Here is a 7500-nt window from a genome sequence, read left to right as displayed (position 1 = left end):
ATCATCATCATTATCATAGGTAATAATTTATGACGACAACGCGAGGTCCCAACTTGAGAGTTTTCCATCAATACTTGAAGACAAGTTTTTTGGCCATATTTTGAAATACACGTTTTTCTGAAGTATGGCAGTTAACCGGTTAAAACTTGTAAACGGACGGTATTCAACAATTCTATTTTGAATGATATTTCAGAATAAACTATTTCAGAAGAAGGACCATACGTTTGTCAGTTGTCGAACATGGATCCGTGTCAAAATAATATTTTAATAACTAATGTCAAATGCAGTTAAAGCTTCCATTCGAATGATCGATTATTACCCTTCTGTTTATTGGGTCTGTCTGAATAATTTTGATACATTATTTCAATCTATTAGAAATCAAATGATTTCTCATCGAGACGAGACAAATAATTGCTGTTGTCTTGAGTGCAATTTTTAACACACGATATTTTAAAGGAAACTAGATCTAGACTGCTTCTTGAACACAATTGAGGAAGGCATATATACAATTTAAACAATGTTAATTTTAAGTCCATTGAGCATTAGTCATTAAAGTGAGCTATGGTCGCTAATTGTACCCTTTGACGACAAACAACCGCAAACTCTAATTTAGAGGCAAAAGTCGCCATTTTGTCCGTTTCAGACTGTTTAAAAAAATAAATTATTGTAACATTTATCTATATTATATGTCAGTGGAACTAAAAGAAAAGGCCCGTTGGTAGGCAGGTGTGATCACGGTGTGATGTCGCACTTTTTGTCCCTATAGTACACAAAACACAGTATGAATGACTACGCGGCCCAAGAAGTCCCCCCACCCACCACATCACTGTATAAAATTTCATTCAATTCAGTTCAAGGAATAATATTATATCATGAAATAGTGTATGCAAGTGTTACGGAATATCTTTAAAAGGCTCCATACACGCATAGAGTCATCGCGGGACGGATCGCCGAACAGGCACTGCTGGGTCGTTGATTTTTGCCCACACACGGTCGGGGGCGTGGCAGTATAAAAAAGTGGACAATATTTTTCGGATTTTCGCTGTTTTCACGTCGGATTCGTGATCAGCGTCAAATTTACAATAGGTTTGATACTAAGAACTGTGTGTTTACTCCAAAAATTAGTGAAATTAGAAATAAATTTTAATTAATAGTGAGGCTATGTGGCCGACGGAACCGATCCCAGTTACTGTATATCTATTCTATCTTTCGTCTTGCGCACAATAGTGATTACTTCTCGCTAAATCATATCAATTAGACTGTTGAAGGAACGAAATTGACATCATTCCACTCTTTGTTTTTTGGTAATTTGTTCTCACTAAATTATGTCAATCAGACTTTTAACATTCAAGGTTACTGTAGTTTTGTGTGAAGGTATGTTATTTCCGACTGGCGGATGTTGTGAGCAGTATATCTAAACTCATAGCATCAATAACCGTCCAAGATATTCGTATACATGTCGAGAGAGAGAGAGAGAGAGAGAGAGAGAGAGAGAGAGAGAGAGAGAGAGAGATTATTTGCTCTATATATACCGCTATGTTCAATAAAGGTGCTCAAGTCACTTTATAAGGGTCCTTGGCCAACAGCAAAACATGTTAGACGAGACAGGACTGTAAAGCGATATTACAAGTGTTTCCCGACAGAGACGACGCTGTAAACAGCGAGGTACTCATTTTAAACGTGAACAAAGTGAGAGAATGAGAGTAAAGAGCCTTTTCCAAGGACTCAATTATGCGCCACTCAGAACGGGACTCGAACCCAGTACCGTCCGATCCAAAGGCGAGTGTCATATCATAAGACCACATGCATAGCCGCACAAGAAAGTGATGAGAGAATAGATACATATGTGTTGAAGGAAGAGAGAGCGGATGGAGTGAGTAAAGTTCTTGGATATTTATAAAAAGAACCCAATTGACGTCACTCATCTCATTATTATTGTTTTTAGACACCCATTTTTATGATTAGTTCTCATTAAAATATATCAGACTATAAACGTTCAAGGTTCCATGTAGACTTTTGGGCTGGAGCGTTATTTCCGGCTGGCGGACTTTGTGAGTATTTTAATTTAACACAGATAATCAATGAATTTGACGTTAGTCAGCCCGTTGTTATTGCTTTTAGACAGCCACTTTTATAATTAACTTATCACTAAATTATATCAATCAGACTATAAACATTCGAAGTTACACAGTTTTGTGTGTGTTAGTATGTTATACCCCGATGGAGATGTCGTGAGTATTATTCCAATACGCATAACATCAATACATTTGCAATCAGATTTAATTTTAAAAGCAACGTAGACCACGGAAATTTTTCCATTTTGTGGACAATAAAGATTTGTTATTTATCATCATAAACATTATTATTATTATTATTATTATTATTATTATTATTATTATTATTATTATTATTATTATTATTATTATTATTATTATTATTATTATTATTATTAATAATAATAATAATAAAACAAATCGATAGTGCCCCCGTGGCAGGTACTCACATCTCTCCCCCCCCCCCCCCACACGCACACAGCTCTTTTTCTCTTTTTTTTTGGGGGGGGGGGGGGGAGGGGGCGGGGGGGGGGGGGGGGGTGTTAGTAGACTATAATTCAATGTGTTACATCCAATTTTGTGTGTTGGTATCAATGCCCACGCCTGTCATCACGTAGTCAAGGCTTTTGGCATCTGCCAATCCCAAATTATTTTTGTGTCAAGGTCGACCGTGATGTCGCCTCAACGAGGAGAAAAAAAAAAAAAGAAAAAAAAAGAAGTACAACCAAAAAGAATTTATTACAATTAAAAAGATTAATAATGATAAGAACTGTCATATTATGAAATTACATTGGAAATTACGAAAGTCGGAAAACTGTTTTATTTTGTATGAAATCCATTATAAATTTTACGGTGATCAAGAACGGAACCTTTTGTTCATCTACCTCTTCCTGACTCAAAATTTATTAAAATATTATTTAAAAAAATAATAACACAGCATTTATTTGGCGGAATATCCACTAGACGTGCTCAAAGCGCTTTACAAGGGGTCTAAAGCCAACAGCAATACTAAACATGAAGGACGAGACATGACGCCTGTCAGGCGATATTACAAATTTTTTTTCCGACAAAGACAACGAACGGCTATGTACTCATTTTACACCTGAGTACGGTGAGAAAATGTGAGTAAAGAGCCTTTTCCAAGGACTCAACTCTGCGCCACTCAGAGCGGGTCTTGAAACCTGGACCTTCCGATCCGAAAGCGAGAGTCATACCACTAGACCCCAGGGCCTGTTCTATCGACCATATAGCCTCACAATTAATTAAAATTTATTTCTAATTTCATCAATTTTTGGAGTAAAAACATAGTTCTTGTTATCAAATTGTCCAATTTTTTATACTGCCACGCCCCCGATAGCCGATCGCCTCGAAAAATATTAAGCAAGGCGGGCTTTGCCAGCGATCGACCGTCCCTCTGCTCGTCGGCCAGGTATTTGGCCACACACATTGCGTTTTCACTCCGGTTTGCCTGGTCGGCGATCTACCCACGATCAAAACCTTGCGTGTATGGAGCCTTAAAGGGAATATCTTTAACTGGATTAAAGACTTTTTTAATAATCGAGTACAAAGAGTCATTGTCAATGGGGTGGGGTCGGATTTTAAGAATGTAATTAGCGGTGTACCCCAAGGAAGCGTATTGGGACCACTTTTATTTCTTTTATATATAAATGATTTACCATGTGACATAAATTCAGCCTGCAAACTGTTTGCAGACGATACAAAGATCTATAGTACAACTGAACATCATAACATTCTACAAAATGATATATTTTCACTTTTCAAATGGTCTACAATATGGCATTTGGATTTTAATGTGTCGAAATGTAAAGTATTACATAAAGGAAACAATAATCCATGTCATAATTATTTTACCGATACTTCTATGTCAAATCTACTTTCCGTTGTGCCTTATGAAAAGGATGTGAGAGTTACCTTTGATTCATTTTTGAATTTCGATGTGCATATTGATAATTGTGTAAGCCGTGCAAACAGAATGATGGGAATAATATATAGAACCTTTATAAGTCTTGATAAAACCATATTTTTGTATTCGTATAAATCGCTCGTTCGACCACTTCTAGAATACGGAAATTGCATCTGGAGCCCATTATATAAAAGACAATCTATTAGTATTGAAAGTGTACAGAGGAGAGCTACCAAAAAGAGTTATGTCATACAGTATTTATCTTATGAGGAAAAGTTATAATTTCTTGACTTACCAAGTTTGAAATATAGAAGAATTCGTGGGGATTTAATTCAGGTTTATAGATTGGTACACGGTCTGGATAGGATAGACTTTTCTGATTTATTTTCATATTCTAATGTTACTTTTACTAGAGGGGACAAGTTTAAGATTTTTGTCACTAGATGCAAAACAAACATAAGACAACACTGGTTCGGTATTCGTATTGTCCAGAAATGGAACAGTTTGAAATTTGAAACAAAGAATGCAAAATCTATGGATTATTTTTAGGTGTTAGTAGACAGGGAATTATATGATGAGAGATTTATATATGACGAATAATACTTGTTTGAACTGCTGGTGACATGGCTTTCAATCTTGTATGTAAATATTATGCATTGTTACCTTATTATGGTTATTTTCTACTTGTATGGATGTATGTGTGTGTGTGTGTGTGTGTGTGTGTGTGTGTGTGCTTTGCATGTCAAGGTTATAGATATATGTTTGTCCATCACACATACATGCGTACATTTAAGTTGATATACTATCTTTACCACGTGTATCATTATTGTAATCTTTCAATCAATAGATTTCTACAATTACAATTAATATTAAGGGCATTCAAAGGATTTTATCCTGTTTCGCCCTATGCCATATGTTATGTTATGTTATGTTAAGTTACACTAGTTCTCCGATTGCTTTATCTGAAGCTCGAAACATATATTATCATAGTAATTTGCATTTTATGAGCGTAAAATTTCACGCCGCTCTTTTACTTGTTTCAACGAACGGTATTCTATATCAAAATTATTCCTGGCGGATCCAAGTACGATCCAGGCATCAAATCATAGCTTTATGAATAAGGAGTAAAAGTTCCCTTCATTAATAACATTCTAAGTAAAGGGTAGAGTGAAGATGAGTTTGTGAAATAGTTCTGGAATTCCGCACACTTGAACTCGAGTCAATCGGACATTAGTCTGACCTTTTATTATCGAGTTGTTGGGCCCAAAGTCACTAAAATGATGATTGTATAAAAAGGAAATAAGAAAAGATAAGAAAAAACAAACAATAAAAAACAAAAACGAAACCGAGAAATAACGGAAAAGAAAAAAGAAGACAAAGGTTCAAACAAAAACAAAACAAAATAGTGCAATATAAAATAAACCAACCACAACATTGTTATAATAATATATATTATAAAAGGGATGTTAGTAATAAGAGGGAAGAATGAGGAGATTTAGGTCATCGCCATTCATTTAACGCTCAGGCCATCGATAAACCATGTTATATTATAATAGGATAAATTAATCTCACCCATTCGTTACAACAACCAAACCCTTATCTATATTATTAATATTATATATATATTATAGGATATTTTATTGCTTCCCTCTGTGTACCTCACTTTAATAACGCCGACTACTCCGTTATTACAGGACTTAGTTAACGATGAAAGTGCATTTCAATGAGGACGTTATTGATATCTATAATAGAAGCCATCTGCCGCCAGTGAGCGCTTCATCTCTCAATATTATGATGACAATTTGCTGTTGTTCGCCACCCAAAGATGTATTTTCGAATACAAGAAGAGCAAACAGACACATTCAAAACATTGTTATATGTGAAGTTCGAAGTGAACGACTGAACTTTGATTACATATTGTGTTGAATTTCCAGTTTATCTCTTCTCCAAAGGAATAATCATACTGATTTTGCATAATATTATCCGAAGGTGAGTAAGTACCGTTCATGTACTCGGCTATTTTTGTGACTCTTTTGTGACTGAAAAATTTGATAGGACTGCTATCGCCAACCGAGTGAACACTCAATTTAATACACATTTTCGTCAAATTCAAACATACAGATTGATGCGTTGTGTTTAGTTAGAAAACTCATAACATCCGCCAACCGAATACAGATAGTTCGAAGTTGACGTCACTCGGGTCTTTGTTATTGTTTTTTGCCATCCGCGTTTATGAGTAATTCCCACTAAACTGTAATAACCTGACTATAAACGTTCATGGTTACACAAAGTTTTGTGTGTTGGTCCGTTATACTTCCGGATGGCAATGTTGTGAGATTCTTAGCCAAGCGTATACTATCTATATAACGTTTATAGTCTGACTACTCATAAAAACGACTGGCTAAAAACAATAACAAAGAGCTAGGTCACGTCAATTTCGTTCCATTTATATTGATAGAACGAAGTTGATGTCACTCAGGCTTTTTGTTATTGCTTTTTGCCATCCGCGTTTACGAGTAATTCTCACTAAACGGTATTAACAAGACTATAAAAACGTTCAAGGTTACACATCGTTTTGTGTGTTGGTCTATTATTTTTCTGGATGGCAGTGTTGTGAGCTTCTTAGCCAAGGGCATACTATCTATTAACCAGAGTATAAACGTTCAAGGTTACACATAGTTTTGTTTGTTGGTCCGTTACATTTATGGATGGCAATGTTGTGGTTTTTTTAGCCAAGCGCACAGCATCTATAGCAAGAAGGAACGAAATTGACGTCACTCAGCTCTTTCGTTCAACGTTTCACAATAGATAGTATGCAGATGACGTCACTCAGGCCTTTGTTATTGTTTTTGCCATCCGCGTTTGTGAGTTGTTCTCACTAAACTGTATTAACCAGACTATTAAAGTTCATGGTTACACAGAGTTTGTGTGTTAGTCCGTTATACTTCCGGATGGCAATGTTGTGAACTCCTTGGCCAAGCGCATTCTATCTATAGATTTGTGTTGGCAAGTTATATCCGGCTGGCGGATGTTGTGAGTATCTCATCACACAGCATCAATAGAAAGTATGCACTTGTATAGATAGTATGTGCTTGGCTCATAAGCTCAGAACATTGCCATCCGGAAGTATAAGGACCAGCACACAAAACTGTGTGTATCCATGAACGCGTTTATAGTCGGGTTAATACAGTTCAGTGAGCATTACTCATAAACGCGGATGGCAAAAAAACAATAACAAAGACCTGAGGGACGTCATCTTCGAACTATCTATAGATAGAATGCGCTTGGCCAAGGAGTTCACAACATTGCCATCCGGAAGTATAACGGACCAACACACAAACTCTGTGTAACCATGAACTTTTATAGTCTGGTTAATACAATTTAGTGAGAACAACTCACAAACGCGGATGGCAAAAACAATAACAAAGGCCTGAGTGACGTCATCTGCATACTATCTATAAGGAGCTCATAACATTGCCATCCGAAAGTATAACGGACCAACACACAAAACTGTTTGTAACC

The sequence above is a fragment of the Berghia stephanieae genome, chromosome 2, assembly GCF_034508935.2.
Source record: "Berghia stephanieae isolate SIO BIC M18660-M18661 chromosome 2, UCSD_Bste_1.3, whole genome shotgun sequence".
NCBI classification, from domain to species: Eukaryota; Metazoa; Mollusca; class Gastropoda; order Nudibranchia; family Aeolidiidae; genus Berghia; species Berghia stephanieae.
This window is presented reverse-complemented; position numbering follows the sequence as displayed.